This window comes from Bubalus bubalis, chromosome 7 (genome assembly GCF_019923935.1).
Source record: "Bubalus bubalis isolate 160015118507 breed Murrah chromosome 7, NDDB_SH_1, whole genome shotgun sequence".
NCBI classification, from domain to species: Eukaryota; Metazoa; Chordata; class Mammalia; order Artiodactyla; family Bovidae; genus Bubalus; species Bubalus bubalis.
The window spans coordinates 6,352,988-6,374,163 of NC_059163.1; the positions used below are offsets into that span (position 1 = coordinate 6,352,988).

The 21,176-nt window shown below is 46.1% G+C and overlaps 1 protein-coding gene across 2 annotated transcripts in view; it reads left to right on the top strand.

Annotated features, from left to right (window-relative positions):
- Positions 1-883: 883 nt before the first annotated feature.
- The window catches only part of PROM1 (prominin 1), a 147,853-nt gene continuing 127,560 nt past the window's right edge, over positions 884-21,176 (top strand). Inside the window, exons 1-2 of one of the 2 annotated variants that reach the window (XM_025289660.3) lie at positions 884-956; positions 5,499-5,617. The gene's annotated coding sequence lies outside the window, so the exon portion shown is untranslated. Of the gene's footprint in view, positions 957-4,448; positions 4,586-5,498; positions 5,618-21,176 lie in introns of those variants that run through there. The other variant, XM_025289663.3, reaches the window with a different exon arrangement.

The window sequence follows — 21,176 nt, forward strand, 5'->3', positions numbered from 1 at the left end:
CCTAGAGCCTTACACAGAGTCAAGTAAGTAAAAAAGAGAATAACGGATATCATATATGAACAGTGGTGCTGACGACCCTATTTAGAGACACAGACCTAGAGAACAGACTTTGGGGCAGATTGAATTGAGAGAGTAACACTGAAACATATACACTACCATATGTAAAATATATAGCCGGGAATTTGCTTTATGATGTAGGGAGCTCAGCCCGGGGCTCTGTGACAATCTAAAGGGGTGGGATGGAGTGGAGGGTGGGAGGGAGGTACAAGGAGGGGACATATGTATACTATGGCTGATTCATGTTGATGTATGGCGGAAACCAACACAACATTGTAAACCAATTTACCTCCAATTAAAAATAAATTTTAAAAAATAAATAAAATTAGAAAAAAATAAAAAAAAAAAAATCCTTTGGCAGTTGTGACTGCTTCTCAGAGCAGCTTTCAGGAGACCTTGCTTATTGTTTAATTCCCCATGAGTTGTGAGCAAGAGGCAGGAGGAGAGAGCCTTTCCGGAACATTCCTGGGCCTCCCCCCTGCAGACTGCTCGCCATCTCCGTGCATCTTGCAGGCGGATGGTAGGACGAGGGCAGGGGCATCAGCAGGCTTTGTGCTCCTGGTCCTGGGTCACTCACTGAGGGAGACGCTCAGATGAAAACCGTCTATTTCTGTGCGGGTCCCGAGAAAAGAAGCCATCAGCCAAGGCTTAAGGAAGGGTTTTGTTTTCTCTGTCTCTGCAAAATGGTCCAGCTTCACTACATGCCCTGGCATGCACTGGATGTCGCCTGGGGTGATGGCCACACCCAGGCCCTGGCCACACAGGGTCCAGGGGCAGCAGCACAAAAGCTAAAGCTGCCAACCTCCGAACAGCCTGGGCCACAGTGTTTGCAACCGTGGCATACGCCGTGTCCTCCAGGGGCACAGCCGAGCCAGCAGCGGGCGGCAGGGAACTTGCAGGTCAGTCAGGGACAACCAGGGGCTGGCAGGCAGGGCAAAGGGGCCAGTGGGGGCCCCAGGGTGAACAGTGCCCCTGGAACGACTTCTCCTGGGAGCCTGCAAGATGGGAGATTGGGGTAGAAACCAACAGGGGTGTCCTTCCTAAGCACTGAGTTGGCCATATAAGTCGCTTGGGACAAACATGTTGGACAAACAGGTTGACCAACCCAACATTTACTAAACTCAATGCTATCTCTGCAATAATAGTATTATTTGAATTCATGCGAGATAGGGACTGTTCAGATATTATGGGCTGGCGCTCTGCCCCAGTCTCCGGGGCAGATGGCAGCAAGCAGACCCCAGATGTCTGTTCCCAGGAGCTCCCCTTCTATTGGAAAGAGCAGACAGGAAAGAACTAGACAGATTAGGTATCTGAGATGACAGGTGCCCCAGAGAAATCCGGAGCCACATTGATGGGGAACCTTCAGGAAGGGCTGAGACCCCAGGGGGAGGACGCAGGGGGCGCACAGCCTGAGGGCCTGGGGGCCACAGGGAGGCTGGAGCTGGGGGAGTGGTGGGGGGCAGATCATCAGAGGCCACCCTGGGCACTTTCCAAATTGTTCTGAGTCCAGGTTGAGGTGGCGACCCTCAGGGACTTCTGAGCAAAGCTGGGGCAGGATCTGGCTTCCAGGGTGAAAGCCTGGCTCTCCTGGGTAGAGAAATAGACCAAGGTGGTGGGAAAGAGAGAAGGCCGGAGCGCCTCACTTACCGATGAAGAGTCAGGGGCCCGGGAAGGGCCTTCAGCATCAGATGTCTCCATTGAGGGTCCGGCATCCGTGAGTGACTTCCCTTCGGGTTTAGAGTTAAGGCGCATGCGCGGAGGCGAGCCCAAGCTATCTCCCTCCCCTCCCATCACAATTCCCCTCTCCCCTGTCACTTTCTAGTTTTGCTTCTTGACTCCTCAAAAGGCCTGAGTCAGGAGTTCAGGTGGGCACCCGGTTCTGCCGCATTTAGTCCTGATACCTGCAGTGCGCTCAGCTCACCTGGTCAAATCCTAGTCATCTTTCACATCCTGAACGATCTTTTCTCAGGGAAGTCATTTCGCCCCCCATCCACTTTGGTGGCATTGCTCACCTTCAGGGGTCCCTGCCCTTTGGTAATCTCCCCTCCAGGCCGTGGAATACCAATGGCCTTCTCACTGTCCACTCATCAGCCCTTCAACTGGGCCCATGATGATTTGGCAGATGACACGGACCCCTGCTCATCAGTACTTTGTGAGTTCAGTAAAACACTTGCCCAAGATCACACAGCTAATTAATACACAGGAAGATCAGGATTCAAGCTTCTGACTCCAACTTCCTTGTAACCTCAGGACTTGGACTCTCATCTTGGTTTAGCCCAGGAACTGAGTGCTTCTCACTTATTTATTTATTCTTGGGTGCACTGCCTCTGTGTTGCTGTGTGCAGGCTTTCTCGAGTTGCAGAGAGCAAGGGCTAATTTCGTTGTGGAGCACAGGCTGTAGTGCACAGGGGCTCAGTAGTTGGGGCACATGGGCTTAGTTGCCCTGAAGCATGTGGAATCTTCCCAGACCAGGGATCAAACCCACGTCTCCTGCATTGGCAGGTGGATTCTTAACCATGGGACCACCCTAGAAGTCCGTGGGTGCTTCTTAAGCATAGGGTGCTTCCCGGCCTTTTCTGAGCTGCAGAATCACAGCTCCAAGGCCGACCTGGGACTCTGGTTCTGCCTGTTCATTAGTGCAATCAAGAGCCTCAGCTTCTTATTACCAAGTGTGCTTTTGAAACACATTACGATGGGGCTCCTTCCCAGAGGAGGTTCCTTAAAGAAAAAAATCAAGGAGAAAGTGAAAACAAGATTCCAGGAACTAGTTCAACTGTAACTGCAGTTCCTCCTTAAACGTCGTCTGTCTTTTACAAAAGGAAACTGCAACTGAAGCTTAATATTTATTTATGTGAATTATTTGGGGGGGCCTAACGGAAGGTTCCTGAGCTTCCACTAAGAGTGTAATTTCCTGGAAAACTCTAAATGGCACTGCCCGATGAGCTTTGACCAAGTTTGAATTAAGGAACACTTGAACACCATCAAAGGAGCTGAGGGGAAGACCCTGAAGGCCCTGAAAGAAGAGACAGAAGACCAGAGAAGTTAAGCAACCTCTCTGAAGGCACATAGCTGGCAGGTGGTACAAGTGGAACCAGACCCAGCTCCTGGTACCCCTGGCTGGTATTTTTCCATCTGAACAAGGAGAGTGTGCCAGGGCAATGTGGGTTCTGCACAGAAACAGAGATGCTCACACTTCAGAGGGAAGGTGCCCTGTAAACACCACATCAGTGACAACCCACTCTAAAAATAGTGCATGGCACACACTAGGTGCTCAGTGGATAGTGGTTAGCTGACTGCCTGACCCCAGCTTCTTATCACCTGGAAATGGAACGCTTCATACTATTTCATTCTCTGCCTTGTTAGATTAAGTCTGTGCAAATCAAGTTCCCACTAGTCAAATGAAAACATGTCTGATGATTTTGAAAAATAATTACTGTGGAATCAAGGGAGGCAGACTGATCATCACTCTGCCATCTCTTTACTTCTCAGAACCTCAGTTTCCTCATCTGGAACATGGGGAGGATGCCTCCCTCATGGTGTTGTTGGTGACAAATCAATGAGATACCGCATAACCCCTGGAAAGGGGTCAGTCAGCGTTTTGGTGGATGAAAATGAACAAATGAATGACGGAGGAAGCAGTTTGTTCCGCCTTAAATTTGGAATTTATCCTCCCTCCTCCCAACCTCTTGCTCTATTAAGTGTGCAGCAGCTATAGTCAGACGTTTCCTGAGCGAAAAGCCAGTGGTTGAAATGAGAATGTGAGTCCAAATACGCTCTACTAATAAAGGCAGCAATGAATGACAAATAAAAAAGCCCCCACAGGACCCACCACCTTTCATCAAATGTGATATATTGGCATTTAGTTATGAAGATGTTTGGTTACAAGTAATAGAAAAAAATGAAAATAACTAGCATAAATCTTATAGGGATGTTTGCCACTATAATCACAGTGGTGGAAGGAAGGCAGTGTGGGTTGGAGTGATACTCCACTGTTCCTTTCATGTCTGCTGGATGTGGCTTCCAGTCTCAAGGGGAACTCATGGCCCAAGATGGCTGTTGGAGCTCCAGCCATCAACCAAATTCTGGCCAGCAGGTAGGAGGAAGTGGTGAAGAACTACCATCTCCCTTTGTGGTGGTTCATTCAATGTGTCACCCTGACTGGCCACAGGTGCCCAGTTTAAACACTGTTTCTGGGTGTCTTTGTGAGAGTGTTTCCTGGTAGGATTAGCATTTGAATGAGTGGCTTTAGTGAATTAGATCACCCTTCCCGATGAGGTAGGGCATTGTCCAACCTACTGAGGGTTTGAATGGAACAAAAGGTTGAGTAAGAAGAGATTTCCCCCTCTTCTTTTTTCCTGCTTGAGCTGGGACATTTCATTTCATCTCCTCTCGTCTGAGGACTGGGATTTACTTTATCAGCTTCCCCAGTTCTCAGGCATTCAGACTCAGACTGAATTATACCACCGACTTCCCTGGGGCTCCAGCTTGCTGAGGGGAGATCGAGGAATTCCTCAGCCTCCAAAGTCACGTGAGTCCATCTGTAGTAATAAATATCCATATAGATCTCCTGTTCAGTTCTGTTTCTCTGGAGAACCCTCCTAATATGCCTTCTAAGGACATTTCCGAGAACTGCCTACTCCACTCTGGCTTCATTCTGCTTGACCATAATTTAGTGACGCGGGGCACACCTAGCTCTGAGAAAGGCTGGGAAAAGTGATCTTCCCTGGAGGAGGCATGGGTAACTGCTTTTCTGAGGTCTCTGTGAGTGAAACAAGATGGAGAGGTGGACACTGGTGGACAAGTGGCAGTTACCATCAGGCACTTTCTTCCTATTTGTGTGCTGCTTGACTACTTGTCAAGTTCTGGACTGCTCTTTCTTTCTTTTTGAAATTTATTTTTTGGCCTTGCCGTGTAGCTTGTAGGATTAGTTCCCCAACCAGGTATTGAACTGGTGCAGCCTGTGGTAAAAGTCCAGAATCCTCACCACTGGAGCGCCAGGGAGCGCCCACTTCAGGGCTTTCCCTAGGCCGGTTCTAAATGTTGAGGTGGGGTAAAGGATAGATGCTTTTTTTCTTAAATGAAGATCTTATTTAGTAACCTGACTTTTGTAACTGACACCTGGGCATGTGCTCCCTTGAAATAGGGGTAGTACCTGGACCCTGTCCTGTTCTAGGGCTCCCTGCCCCAGAGTTAGAGAACCACACTCAGAGTGGAAGTCCTTTGAGAAAAGGCTTCTGGTAATGGAGGAGTAAAAGGGCTTTTATCAGGTAGCAGCTGTTTCAGATACACATTCCGGTGTTGCCCTTTATTTTGCAAAGCTTGATGCCCACACCTCTCCAGCCCCAACACTCCTTCCGGAAGCAGGGCTAATCTTACTACAACTATTCCTAATCATAACCTTCCGGTCTGGGCTTCTCCAGTGTTCTCTCTTCTCCCACCAGGGGCTGGAAGCAAAGATCCCTGAGCTGAGGATCTGGAACCCTCTGTCCCATCTTCCAGTGAGCCCCTAGTGACAGTCTCCTGAATCCGCGTGGTTCCCACTGCCAGCATCAAGGACCACGTGAGTTTCTGCAAAGAAGCGGAAGGGAGGCAGATCTGAGCCTTGGTGTAAAAGAGGGTGGTATGAGGGGGCTTTGCCGGCCCTGGGGACACTGGCTGCAGGCACCGCTGGGGCCTTTGGGAGGCGGGTAAAGTGAGGGGTAGGGGAATGGCAACCCGCTCCAGTATTCTTGCCTGGAGAATCCCATGGACAGAAGAGCCTTGCGAGCCCCGGTCCATGGGGTCGCAAAGAGTCAGACACGACTGAGCGACTAACACTTCGTAGTGGGGGGCAGGGTGCCTGAGAAGCCAAAGCTTGTGAAGGGGGGCCTGAAGGGGCAAAAAGATCCAGGTTTATTTGGGTCTCCTTGGAGTTTAGTGGGGGAACCCCTCGGACCGACCCTCAGTGATGAGGGCTGGGACCATGGTCCCCAACCTTTGTGGCACCAGGGAGCTGTTTCATGGGAGACAGTTTTCTTCCCCATGAACTGGGGATGGGGGGGTGGTTTGGGGATAATGCAAGTGCGTTGCATTTAATGTGCACTTTATCTCTATTATTATTACATCAGCTCCACCTGAGATCGTCAGGCATCAGGTCCCAGAGGTTGGGGACCCTTGAGCTAGTCTTGACAATCATTTCCCTGGATGCTCTCTGGGGAGTCTTTTAGCCTTCCACATTATGGCCCAGATTTGTGGATGAGGCCATATGCCCCCAATCAGAGTGGTACCCCTGGAGCTCCGCGTTTTGCAGACCTTGTAGCAATTTGGAGGGGACGGTGGCAAGGGTGTTGGTGTCCTGTGATAAGCTCTATCTGCAGAGGCAGGAGATGGGCTTCCCCAAGTGGTTTTGTGGTCGTGGGTGTTAGAGCAGCAGCTGAAGACGTGTCAGGTTCTGAGTGGTGGGGGCGGCAGGGGACAGACACCTTTGGTGTGTGCGTGTGTGTGCTCAGTCATGTCCGACTCTTTGTGACCTCATGGCCCATAGATCCCGCCAGGCTTCTCTGTCCATGGAATTCTCCAGGCTAGAATACTGGAGTGGTTTGCCTTCAGGGGATCTTCCCAACGTAGGGATGGAACCTGCATCTCTTGAGTCTCTTGCATTGGCAGGCAGGTTCTTTACCACTGCACCACCTGAGAAGCCAGACACCTGTGAGGACTCCCCAAAATACCCGACTGGTACTCTAAAAGGCATCTAATTTTCTGCCTAGGTAGGTAGAGGGGGCAGGGCGTGGAGACTCCTCACTGGGATATAAGCGTAAATGAGACTTTACTTTGTAGACCTAGGATGCTGAGGCCAACAGATGTTAGCTACAAATAATAATTGCCCTTCTTGCCAGCAATTGGAAGGAAACAACACAAGGAGAGATTAAATCTCATGGATATTCCAAAGGCCAAACCCCTTCAACAGACAGGAAAAAGCCAGAACCTGATTAAGACACCAAGGCCCTCATGAGCCAGCTTCTCAGCACCCACCCTGGGTGGCCTCTGGTCAGGCTCCTCTCTCCCACTCTACACACCCTCCTGGTCCCCAGCTTTTCTTCTGGAATGATCTACCAAAAACTAGTGTCATCCCTTCACTCCTCTACTTTATAACACTGACGACTCCTCCATTGCCTGCAGCGTGGTCCAAATGCCTTAGCATGGTTGGCGTGTGAGCCCCTTCATAGCCTGACCCTCCCAGCCCCCTGCTCTAGTCTCATCTCTCACTCCCCATTTTATCCAAATTATATGTTCTAGACACTTTGCAGTCTAGCCCTACAATATCACTAACTGAATCTGAGTGTTATCAAACCCAAGTTCAGTCCCTGAAGCACGGTGAAGGCAGACATACTGAAACATCAGAGTTTGGAGCAGAAAAAGGTTTTTTGCAAGGGCCAAGCAAGGAGAGTGGGTGGCTCATGCTCGAGTAGCCCGAACTCCCTGATGGTTTTGGGGGAAGAGTTTTTATAAGCAGAATTTGGAGGGAGGGCTGCAGGGTGTGTGACCTTCCTCTGATTGGTTGGTGCTGAGGTTGCAGGGTGGTGTTCCAGGAATCTCAGTCATCAGCCTCCTGATTCCAGTCAGAAGGGTCCACGTGGCTTGTGCTCAGCCGGAAGTTACCATTCCCCACCTGGGCTCCTACCGAAGAACTCAGAGATACATGTCAGATTGTTCTGTACACCCCTTCAGGAAGAGCCAGGCCCCTGTTCTACTGCTGGGCCATTGTTTCTTGACCGCCTTTCCTCTGTGTCTGCATTCCCTCACTCCCCTGATTAGTAACTGTTTGGATTTGCCCTTTGGAACTCAGGGAAGCTGTAGGAGGCTGGAGTCTTTTTGCTGCAAATAAGAAACAGAAAAGTTTTGGGTGTTTGCTTCCAGTCTGAAGGTTTCTGTGTGTTCCCCTGGTAAGCACTTCCAGCTGGGAGGCAGAAGGTGGGATTTTGAAACAAATCATCCCATGTACATATCTGTTCAGGTCCACTTTCCCTCCTGGACAGAACACTCTAGAAAGGCAAGGACTGTCACCTGCTGTGTTCCTGCCACCCAGCACCTCCTGGCACATAGTGGCTGCCCCAAAATTTTTTGTTTAATTTGCTTGTGTAATACCTGCTTCCTATAATCATCTTAAACAGGAAATGAAATATTGAGAGTCATGGTTACCTTAATAAATGGTTGGGCTGCCGAGCTGGTGCTTGTGGTAAAGAACCGCCTGCCAATGCAGGAGACATAATAGACACGGGTTCAATCCCTGGGTTGGGAAGATCCCCTGGAGGAGGGCATGGCACTCCACTCCAGTATTCTTGCCTGGGAAACCCCATGGACAGAGGAGCCTGGTGGGCTACAGTCCACAGGGTCACAAAGAGTCGGACACGACTGAAGCGACTTAGCACACATGCTGTTCTTACTGTTGGATAAAATAGTATAGCCTGAGGTTGTGAGCTTCAGTTTCCTTCTCTGGAAAATGGGGATAGCGTTGCCCTTGCAGGAGGGTTTAATTAAATAAAGGAATGTATGGAAAGCACTTTCTTGATGCTTGAACAGACAGACAGTAGATGGTCACCAAAGGCAGCAACCAGCAGACTGTCCCCTGGGTGTAATCACCTGTCTCCCCGCACACTCCCTGTTACTTGATGTCAAGAAAAAATTAACCAGTAGTCAATCTAAGAAAGACATGGAAAATTTTACTCACAGCAAACCGAGGCTCATAGCCCAGAAGAAGTCAGTCTCTCAGAGAGCTCTGAGAACTACTCCAAAGAGATGAAGGGGGTGGCCACCCACTATATACGTGACTTCAGTGAAAAGAGTTTGTGCAGTGAATCACACATCTCCTAGAAGGTTGCTGCTGGCCTCGAGGGATAATCATCTTAATGGATGGTGTTAGGGCTTCTCTAGAATGGGGAGATGCAAGAATCCAGGCTCATGAAACACTCCTCTTGAAAGTATCTGAGTGCAGGAAGGCCCAGTTTTCCCAGAACACACAGCATCTCATTCTGATCGTTGTCCTGGATGCCTAGCGGGTACACTGCAGGTCAGGTCAGCCTCCGTGGAAACTAATGGCTCGGTTGTTATGGACTGGGTGACAGGCAACTTTCTTTATTTTATGATCGCTTCCCTTTTGGTACTAATTTCAGCCAAGGTTTGGGAGGCGTTTTGTGACCGGTTTGTCTCACGGTGCTGGGAATCCTCATACGCAGGTCAGGCAAGGGTTCTGTTGACAGGCCACTCAGTGTGCCGTCACTGGACTGAACCCTGTTAATGATAAGAAGGGCCGGCAGGGCGGCCGAGGGGTCTAAGGCGCCAGACTCAAGCTAGAACAATAAGCAAAAGCCTCTGGACCGCCTGCCTCACGGGTCTATTATGGTCCAGGAGATGTTCCCTTTGGCTGCTTCTTCCCATACCTAGACAGACAGTATTACAGCCACTCATCTTATAGAACTCTACATTTGGTCAGTCGTTTCAAGTCACCTAATCATCATTAATTTAATCTGAGGCTCAGTCACATATAACGCAAGAAGCAATAATCTCCTAAAATGGGCAGAACACAAGGAATATAGCTGGTGACATTATGGCACGTTGCCGCCAGTCAGAATGGCTGCGATCCAAAAGTCTACAAGCAATCAATGCTGGGGAGGGTGTGGAGAAAGGGAACCAACCCTCTTACACTGTTGGTGGGAACACAAACTAGTACAGCCACTATGGAGAACAGTGTGGAGATTCCTTAAAAAACTGGAAATAGAACTGCCATACAACCTAGCAATCCCACTGCTGGGCATACACACCAAGGAAACCAGAATTGAAAGAGACACGTGTACCCCAATGTTCATTGCAGCACTGTTTATAATAGCCAGGACATGGAAACAACCTAGATGTCCATCAGCAGATGAATGGATAAGAAAGCTGTGGTACATATACACAATGGAGTATTACTCAGCCATTAAAAAGAATACATTTGCATCAGTTCTAATGAGGTGGATGAAATTTGAGCCTATTACACAGAGTGAAGTAAGCCAGAAAGAAAAACAGCAATACAGTATACTAACGCATATATATGTAATTTAGAAAGATGGTAACGACAACCCTGTATGCGAGACAGCAAAAGAGACACAGATGTATAGAACAGTCTTTTGGACTCTGTGGGAGAGGCCGAGGGTGGGATGATTTGGGAGAATGGCATTGAAACATGTATTTACAATATGTGAAACAAATCTCCAGTCCAGGTTCAATTCATGAGACAGGGTGCTTGGGGCTGGTGCACTGGGATGACCCAGAGGGATGGGATGGGGAGGGAGGTGGGGGGGGAGGTTCAGGATGGGGAACATGTGTACACCCGTAGCGGAATCATGTCAATGTATGGCAAAACCAATACAATATTGTAAAGTAATTAGTTTCCAAAAAGAAATAAATAAATAGGAAAGAAAAACACCAAACAAACATCGTGTTGCATGTCAACTCAGTCGTGTCTGACTCTTTGCAACTCCAGGGACTGTAGCCTGCCAGGCTCCTCTGTCCATGGGATTTCCCAGGTAATAATACTGGAGTGGGTTGCCATTACCGCCTCCAGGGGATCTTCCTGACCCAGGGATTGTTACTGGGAAAGATTATTTTTGAATTTATACTGGATCTGCTTCTGTGACTTTAACCTTCATCTTGCTACTTTTGTTATTGTCCGTGTATGTAATGGCCTACCTCAGGGACATAACCTGTGCTACCCACCTGTGAAGACTCTAAGGAAGTGAAACTAGCACATCCCCCTGCCTGAGACTTGCCATTGTAGGGGACATTTGTAAGGACTGTATCGTCTTTTTATCTTGTTGCCTCACCTCCTCCTACATCTAATCCCTTAAAAAAACAAACCTGGCATCCAGGCTCCACAAGATGGTTATTCTGAGGTTCTAGCCTGCCATCTTCTTGGTCAGCTGGCTCCCAAATAAAGCCCCTTCCTTTTCTCAACACCTTGTCTCAGATTTATTGGCCTGTTGTGTGATGAGCAAAGGCTTGGACTGGGTAATGGGACCAAACCCCACATGTGTTATTTCTCCTGAATTGGAGATTCTTTACTATTGGGCCACCTAGGAAGCCTCCTTATAAGGGCATAAGTAAATATTTAAGTGTGAACTTCCATCTGGTGCAGTCCAGTATCTCCCCAGGTCATCTGACCAGTCTGTTGGCAGCAGTCACTATCCCAACGGGAAATACATTGGCATTGTGAATAAAGTTCACTGAAGATCTCTGCATGTACGAGGTGAGAGTGGGTCCTCCTGACCCCTTATAGGGTTGAGGCAGGATTGTTCTCTTCTAAGGAATTGCTTGGCTGGAGCCAGTAGGAGAAAAATAGATCTTCATGGTTGAGCAGGTCTGGTTAAAACATAATGCAGCTTCTGATGCATACCAGAGGGGAGGGAGGAGGCCAAAGGGCAGGAAAAAAAGCCTTATATTTAAATTTTTCTTGCCTTGCCTTAAAATGTGAATTTCTGTCTCATCACTACTTTTGTCTTCTTCATGAACTTACGTTGTTGTTCAGTCACTAAGTCATGTCTGACTCTTTGTAACCCAACAGACTGCAGTAAGCCAGGCTCCCACATGTCCTTCACTATCTCCCAGAGTTTACTCAGGATGCTGTCTGTCTCATCCTCTGCTGCCCCCTTCTCCTTTTGCCGTCAGCCTTTCCCAGCATCAGGGTCTTCCAAGGAATCAGCTCTTCGCATCAGGTGGCTGAAGTGTTGGAACTTCAGCTTCAGTATCAGTTCTTCTAATGAACATTCAGGGTTGATCTCTTTTAGAACTGACTGGTTTGATCTCCTTGCAGTCCAAGGGACTCTCAAGAGTCTTCTCCAGCACCATTCAAAAGCATCAATTCTTCGATGCTCAGCCTTCTTTATGGTCCAAATCTCACATCCCTACATGACTACTAGAAAAACCGTAACTTTGACTATATGGGCCTTTGATGGCATTACCAACTCAATGGACATGAGTTTGAGCAAACTCCAGAAAATGGTCAAGGACAAGGAAGCCTGGCTTGCTGCAGTCCATGGGGTTACAAAGAGTCAGACATGACTGATTGACTAAACAGCCAGAACAGTACCCTTACAGAGTTGTGATATAACCTAGTCAATAGAACTACAATCAAATACACACCTCTGTAGGATCCAGTAATTCCCGGAAGGTCCTTTAGATCACATGCCTCACTCCACTGAAAAGATGCCCACTCATCTCCTTGACCCATTTCTGAGTCTTGGACAATTTCTTTTGCACAGCAGAGATCAGACTAAATCCAGCTCCTTCAGCCTCTCTGGCTTGGAGCCTTACAAATCCTTAGGATGTTAATACTTGTGGGATAAATATTATGTTAATATTTGTGGGATAAATATTTAGCTTGTGGATCCAAGAGCCCTACCGCACTAGAAATTGAAAATAACTTTGAGGGGTAGTGGTGAAAGACAGGTTGACAGAGAGCTAACAGGAGCAGAATAATTGCCTCCATTCATTGCCTACTGTGTGCCAGGTATGTTGCACACCTCATCGCATTTAATCTTTGTAAAACCTTTATTTCGTAGGTGAGGAGACTGAAATTCAGAGAGGTCAAGTACTTACTGAGAAGTATACATGAACTTGTTGCTTTGTTGGCTTGTATGTGTCATGTTCTCCTTTGTGAGAGGTTTGGCTCTGCGGGGCCAGGGGTGTCCTTTGTCTTATTCTCTGCTCTGTGTCTTTGCTGAGTCTTGTCCACAGCAGGGGCTGAGACAACCTTGGTTACGAGCAAGTGACTGAATGATTGAGTGAGTGAGTCAATGGAGTGGCAGAGCTGGAGCGCATTCCCAGGTCTGTTCAGCCTCCACCTCCCAGGCTTTCCCTACAAAACACACCTCAGTTTTTCACTCTGGCATGAGTAGCTGGTTGGGACTATAATTTAACACTTTAATTGCTCAGGCAAAAGTAAATAGTGTTTCAAGTAGCAAAAAAGTATAGTGGGTTTAAAATAAATATCTGATGATAGCTTAGGTAGCCAAGAGTGAAGCAGAATAGAATTTTGCAGAGAATGCTTTTTTAGAAAGTTTCACAATGAGGGAAATATGCTAGGGAATAAGAGGAAAAGACAAGGTTTGATAAACGACTTTCTTCAGTGTCATTCAGCATGTGAAATATAAAACTTCCCCACAACTGTCCCTGACACAGGGTGACTGACTTTTTGTAAGTATATTTTGGGTCAGAGTAACTAGAATATCCAGCTGCTAGTGAGGAACTGTATTACTGAACTCAGATTCAGCTGCTTTTTGCTCAAGAATCTAGGATTTTCCCAGCAGTACAGTGGATGAGAATCTGCTTACCAGTATAGGTGACATGGGTTCAATCCCTGGTCTGGGGAGATTCCACATGCTGTGGGACAACTAAGCCTGTGTTCTGCAGCTACTGAGCCCGTGTGCTGCGACTGCTCAAGCTCATATGCCCTGGAGCCTGTGCTCCACAAAGAAGCCATGGCAGTGAGAAGCTTGCACACCACTACTAGAGAGTACCCCTGTTCTCTGAAACTATGGAAAAGCCCTCGCAGCAACAAAGACCCAGCAGAGCCAAAAAAGAAAAATTAATAAATAATAAAATTTTAAGAAAAGAATCTCTTAGAAAAGAAGAATACAATACTGAGCGATGAATGTTGGGTGAAAGGAAAGACAGATTTGTTGAGGAAGCCTGAAGTCCTGGGGAGAAGGTGGCTTCACATCCCAAAGACCTACCTCCCAATTCCCCGGGTTTTGCTCAGAGTTTGAATAGGGAAAAGAAGAAGGGGCTCTGTGCTGAGTTGGGGGGAGCCTTCTATTTTCAGAAATAATTGTCTTGATCACATGATTCCAAGTAGCCATCAGGTCTTCCTTGCTGTGGAAACATTACCTGAGCCATAAAGTGTGAAAGTGTTAGTCGCTCAGTTGTGTCCAACTCTTTGCGACCTCATGGACTGTAGCCCACTAGGCTCCTCTGTCCATGGAATTCTCCAGGCAAGAATACTGGAGTGGGTTTCCATTTCCTTTTCCGGGAGATCTTCCTGACTCAGGGATCGAACCTGGGTCTCCCACGTTGCAGGCAGATTCTTTACTGTCTGAGCCAAATCTCTGGTTATCTAGGAGGGCTCTGCAGGATCCTGCTAGGTTTCAGGTGCTGAGAAGATACTACTGAATGAATGAATATATGAATGAATAATATTAATAGATTATTAATAAGTGCTTTCAGATGCTGATGAAGACAATGCAAATGAGTAATTCTTTAGAGGAAAGTAATAATAGTAATTATTCCCAGATGGGAAAAACAGTGTGTGCATAGATGTAAGTTTTTCTGGTTTTTGGTTGTTTTGCTGCATTCATTGTGTCTTTGTTGATGCGCAAGGGCTTTTCTAGTTGTGATGAATGGGGGCTACTCTCCACTTGCAGCGTGCGGGCTTCTCACTTCAGCGGCTTCTCCTGTTGCAGAGCACAGGCTCTAGAGCACATGGGCTTCAGTAGATGTCGCTCATTGACTCAGTAGTTGTGGCACACGGGCTTAGTTGCCCTGAAGCACGTATAATCTTTCTGAACCAGGGATCAAACCCATGTTCCCTGTATTGGCACTTGTAGATTCTGGACCACCAGGGAAGTCCTGGATATAAGTTCAGTCCTGGATATAAGTTTTGTGTTGCATAAATTAAAAGTTCCTGGGTGAATCTTTTTGGGGCTATGATAAAAACTGAATACTAGAGAATCAGAAATTGTGGGATTTTCCTGCCTACCTCCTTCTGCAACCTCTCAATAGCATTTGGCTGGAAAAAACCTTGCCTTCCTCAAGAAAATGAGAGTGAGTATCCAAACACTTTATAATTCTCTCACCTTTCACTGTTCTCCTGTTTCCCATACGGTTACTAAAGGCAAATTATGACTCCCCATCTGAGTTAGTACATGTTAAAGATGATGTCAGAGGGAAAGCCAGCCCTAGAGATGAGGCATTTATTCCAAAGGTACCAAAGACAGATTCAGCACATAAAATATAAAACTACCCCACACCTGCCCCATTAAATTGTGACTGAGTTTTCCAAGTTCTCCCCAGGTTTCGTGTTTGGAATCCAGGCTCAGAGGCACTGTCTTTGACCTGGCCCCTTCTCTCTCTTTCCTCCTCTTGCTCCAAACTGGATTGAAGTTTTTCCTCTCCATCTTTGAACCAGCATGCAATGGGCTTGATAGATGAGTTCCAAATCTTAGCCGAAGGTTTTCAAAGTTCAAGAATGTATTTCTGACTTTTGGTTATTAAACACCAACAATACTATTTTTTTGGAATCTAAGCCCAGAGGCAAGTGGAAAAAAGCAAGATTAACAGGAAATCACAAGGTAAAACGTTTATAAGAGAACCCTACCTTGCGTTAAGCCATTCCTTTCAAAACTAGTAGAATTTCTATTAAGAACAATTACTTTATTCCTTTTTCTGTCTCTGTCTGTCTCTCTCTCTCCCAGATGGTCTTTACACAAATTTCAGTCTTAAGAAGATAAATCAGTAGATGTTGAGACGATACAGATTTATTTTTCTATAGAGTCATATGCTGCCATATTTGTTAGTCATACAAACAAAATTTTTTTGGAATGTAATTATTCATAGAAATTGTCAGATTAATTAGAATAATATACTCACTAACCTATTTTGTTTTAGTCTTAGACTCAGAGGAAAATATTCCATTCTTCATAAGGAACATCTTGCCAAAGATCAAGGATTGTTGAATGACCAGGGGTTGTGTAGTGACAGTAACTGATACGTCAGTCAACGCTTCATTTCTAATGTTACATAACCCTGACAACTTTTGCTGAAACTTGAGTTTGTTATTGCAGTCCTGTTGTAATTTTTCTTTTATTATGGTTCACTCTGAGGCAGCACTGCCCGGCAGACCAGTCTGTGATATTGGAAATGTCCCGTCTGCATGCATCGTCCAAGATGGTGGCCTCTAGCCTTCTGTGGTCATTGAGTCCTGCCGTTGACCAATGAGGAACGTGAAGCGCAGGGGTTTACATGACTTACTAGGGACCACACTAGTTGTTCGTGACTGAATCTGAATGACTCTTCTAGCTCTTTCGAGGGTGACCTGTTGTCTTGGGTTTACGTTTCGTCTGGGCAGGAAAAGTGAGGATCGATTTCAGAAAGGGAGACCTAATTTTTGCATCTACTGACTCAGTGTGTATATGGGAACAGCATCACCGTCTCTGGCCTTGCCTATAACAGATGATGTAGAAATTCAGTTGCACTAAATCAAAAGGTATTCACTTCACACCCATCAGAGTGGCCATCATCAAAAAGTCTAGAAATAATAAATGTTGGAGAGGGTGTGGAAAAAAGGGAACCCTCCTCACTGTTGCTGGGGATATAAACTAGGGGCAGCCACTAAAGAGTATGGAGGTTCCTTAAAAAGGTAAAGATATGATCCACTCCTGAGAACATATCTGGAAAAACTGAAACGTTCATTTGAAAGGGTATATGCACCCCAGTGTTCATAGCAGCAGTTATTTACCATAACGAAGACATGGAAACAAACCAAGTGCCCGTCAACAGATGACTGCATTAAGAAAATGTTATATATATATATTTATATATATATGTCTCCCATATGTGTGTGTATATATAACTCCCAGATATATATATCTCCCATATGTGTGTGTGTATATATATCCCATATATTATTCAGTGATAAAAAAGAATGAAGTATTGCCATTTGCAGCAACATGGATGGACTCAGAGATATTATACATAGAGAAATAGGTCAGGCAGAGAAAGACAAATACTATATGATATCACTAATATGTGGAATCTAAAAATTAATACAAATGAATCTATGTACAAAACAGAAAGAGACTCACATAGAAAACAAATTTATGGTTACCAAAGAGGAAGGGGTGAGGAGGGACAAATTAGGAACAGGTACAAACTACTATACATAAAATAGATAAGCAACAAGGATTTACTATATAGCACAGGGAATTATATCCAATATCTTGTAATAACCTATAATGGAATATAATCTGCAGAAAGTAAAAAAACAAAACAAAACAAAACAAAACTCTGTGCTGTACACCTGTAACTAATGCAATACTGTAATCCAGCTAGACTTCTATTAAAAAAAAAAGAAAATAAATTCAGTTGTGCTTAATAGTGAGCTGTTGGATTAGAACTATAAGCCAAATTGAACAGAACAAATTATTAGGGCCTGCTGCTGTCTGCCTAAGGCTGCTCAGAACACATCATAATATTGTTCTATTTTTACTACTTATTCATTCATTTATTAAACGCCTGCGACGGTCCAGGTAGAGTAGGTGTCGAGGGGTATGAAATGGATGAAAACAGTTGAAGCATTCAGTGTCTGCAGGAAGACCGGTGGCCGACCCTTTCAATCCACACTACACTATCTGTTGGGAGAGTACCGGCCAAGAGGGTTTCATGTTGTCTTGATGAAGGTGAAAGAAGAGCATTTTACTCTTCTTTAAGAATCTATATTAAAGCTATTTAATAGAATAGATCTATTCTACTTAAGAATCTATTATTAATCTATATTTAAGCTGGCTTAAAACTCAACATTCAAAAAACAAAGATTGTGGCATACAGCCCCAGCACTTCATGGCAAACAGATGGGGAAACAATAGAAATGTGACCAACTTTCTTTTCTTGGCTCCAAAATCACTGCAAATGGTGACTGCAGCCATGAAATTAAAAGATGCTTGCTCATTGGAAGAAAAGCTATGACAAATCTAGACAGTGTATTAAAAAGCAGAGACATCGTTTTGGTGACAAAGGTCCATATAGTCACAGCTATGGTGTTTCCAGTGGTCATGTATGGATGTGAGAGTTGGACCATAAAGAAAGCTGAGCACTGAAGAATTGATGCTTTTGAACTGTGGTGTTGGAGAAGACTCTTGAGAGTCCCTTGGACTGCAAGGAGATCAAACTAATCAATCCTAAAGGAAATCAGTCCTGAATATTCATTGGAAGGGCTGATGCTGAAGCTGAACTCCAATACTTTGGTCACCTGATGTGAAGAGCTGACTCATTGGAAAAGACCCTGATGCTGGGAAAGATTGAAGGCAGGAGGAGAAGGGGATGACAGAGGATGAGATGGTTGGATGGCATCACCAACTCAATGGCCATGAGTTTGATCAAATTTAGGGAGATAGTGTGGAGAAGGCAATGGCACCCCACTCCAGTACTCTTGCCTGGAAAATCCCATGGGTGCAGGAGCCTGGTAGGTTGCAGTCCATGGGGTCGCTAAGAGTCGCACACGACTGAGCGACTTCACTTTCACTTTTCACTTTCATGCATTGGAGAAGGAAATGGCAACCCACCCCAGTGTTCTTGCCTGGAGAATCCCAGGGACGGGGGAGCCTGGTGGGCTGCCGTCTATGGGGTCACACAGAGTCGGACACGACTGAAGTGACTTAGCAGTAGCAGGGAGATAGTGAAGGACAGCCTGGAGTGCTGCAGTCCATGGGGTCACAAAGAGTTGGTGGACATGACTGAGCAACTGAACACCACCACCACCATCTGTTGGGAGAGTACAAGCACAGAGGGTTTCCTGTTATCTTTTGGGTGTTTTTGGTGTTTTAGGATAATCATGGGCTCTGGAGGCCACTCTGGGTTCAAATATAGTGCTTCACTTACTAGCTCTGTGACCTTGGGCAAATTACTGAAACTCTTTTAGGCTTATCTTTAAGGCGGAGATAATAGATTGCTGTTGTTACTGGTAAGACTACATGAAATAATGCACGTAAAGTTCTCAGCCTACTGCTTCATTTGTAAAAAACATTTTTTAAGTTTTAGCTATCACCATTATTGACTTTCCTGGTGGCTCAGTGGTAAATAATCTGCCTGCAATGCGGGTGACTCAGACTTGATCCCTGCATTGGGGAAGACCCCTGGAGAAGGGAATGGCTACCCACTTCAGCATTTTTGCCTGGGAAATCTCATGGACAAAAGAGCCTGACGGACTACAGTCCATGGGGTCGCAGAGTCAGACGCTACTGCTATTGTCATTATTATTACTATCATTGTTATTAGAAGTAAAAAAGAGCCTCCTGAGGCATAATTATTTTTACTTTGTAGACGAGGAAACAGGCTCAATGAGATGAAGCAGCCAAAGTGACAGGGATAAAAAGGAACAGGGTCCAAATTCGAGGCAGGAGAGCTGGCTGCTCCTGGGAGGGGAGAGCTCATCTCTGGGCCCCACTCAGAGAGGGCTGCCTTTGAGCAGAAGTGTGGGGGTCTCTGGAGGTGTTCCAGCAGAGACCTGGAGCAGCTGATTAGATGTATCAGGGTACACCTAACCTCTCCATGCCTATAGTACAGGTCTCAGAAGTTTCTCGACCTAGGAAATATCCTAGAAATATGCACAGTCAAGCTCAGTTTAAACTTATAATTTTCTTGCATAAAAAAAAAAATATTTACTTGGTGCCCTGGGTCTTGGCTGTGGTCCTAGTGTGATTAGATTGACTAGTTTTCTGTGAGTATGGTTTCAGTGTGTCTGCCCTCTGATGCCCTCTTGCAACACCTACCGTCTTTCTTGGGTTTCTCTTACTTTGGGCATGGGGTATCTCTTCACGGCTGCTCCAGCAAAGTGCAGCCAATGCTTCTTACCTTGAACGAGGGGTATCTCCTCACCACCGCCCTTCCTGACCTTCAACATGGGATAGCTCCTCTAGGCCCTCCTGTGCCCGCGCAGCCACGGCATGGGGTAGCTCTTCCCGCCCGCTGCCCCTGGCCTCGGAATTAGGGGGGTGGGGTATCTCCTCCCGGCTGCCGCCCCTGACCTCGGACACTGGGTATCTCCTCTCGGCCACCCCCCCGACCTCGGACGTGGGATAGCTCCTCTTGGCTGCCGCCCTTCGGGCATGGGGTCCTTACTCAATGAAACTAATGCCCGTGGGGCAACCTGAGCTGGGCGGGTCATGGTGGAGAGATCTGACAGAATGTGGTCCATTGGAGAAGGGAATGGCAAACCACTTCAGTATTCTTGCCTTGAGAACCCCGTGAACAGTATGAAAAGGCAAAATGATAGGATACTGAAAGAGGAACTCCCCAGGTCAGTAGGTGCCCAATATGCTACTGGAGATCAGTGGAGAAATAACTCTAGAAAGAATGAAGGGATGGCACCAAAGCAAAAACAATACCCAGCTGTGGATGTGACTGGTGATAGAAGCAAGGTCCAATGCTGTAAAGAGCAATATTGCATAGGAACCTGGAATGTCAGGTCCATGAATCAAGGCAAATTGGAAGTGGTCAAACAAGAGATGGCAAGAGTGAATGTCAACATTCTAGGAATCAGCGAACTGAAATGGACTGGAATGGGTGAATTTAACTCAGATGACCATTATATCTACAACTGTGAGCAGGAATCCCTTAGAAGAAATAGAGTAGCCATCATGGTCAACGAAAGAGTCTGAAATGCAGTACTTGGATGCAATCTCAAAAATGACAGAATGATCTCTGTTCGTTTCCAAGGCAAACCATTCAATATCACAGTAATCCAAGTCTATGCCCCGAACCAGTAATGCTGAAGAAGCTGAAGTTGAATGGTTCTATGAAGACCTACAAGACCTTTTAGAACTAACACCCCAAAAAGATGTCCTTTTCATTATAGGGGACTGGAATGCAAAAGTAGGAAGTCAAGAAACACCTGAAGTAGCAGGCAAATTTGGCCTTGGAATACGGAATGAAGCAGGGCAAAGGCTAATAGAGTTTTGCCAAGAGAATGCACTGGTCATAGTAAACACCCTCTTCCAACAACACAAGAGAAGACGCTACACATGGACATCACCAGATGGTCAACACCAAAATCAGATTGATTGTATTCTTTGCAGCCAAAGATGGAGAAGCTCTATACAGTCAGCAAAAACAAGACCAGGAGCTGACTGTATCTCAGACCATGAACTCCTTATTGCCAAATTCAGACTTAAATTGAAGAAAGTAGAGAAAACCACTAGACCATTCAGGTATGACCTAAATCAAATCCCTTATGATTATACAGTGGAAGTGAGAAATAGATTTAAGGGCCTAGATCTGATAGAGTGCCTGATGAACTATGGAATGAGGTTCGTGACATTGTACAGGAGACAGGGATC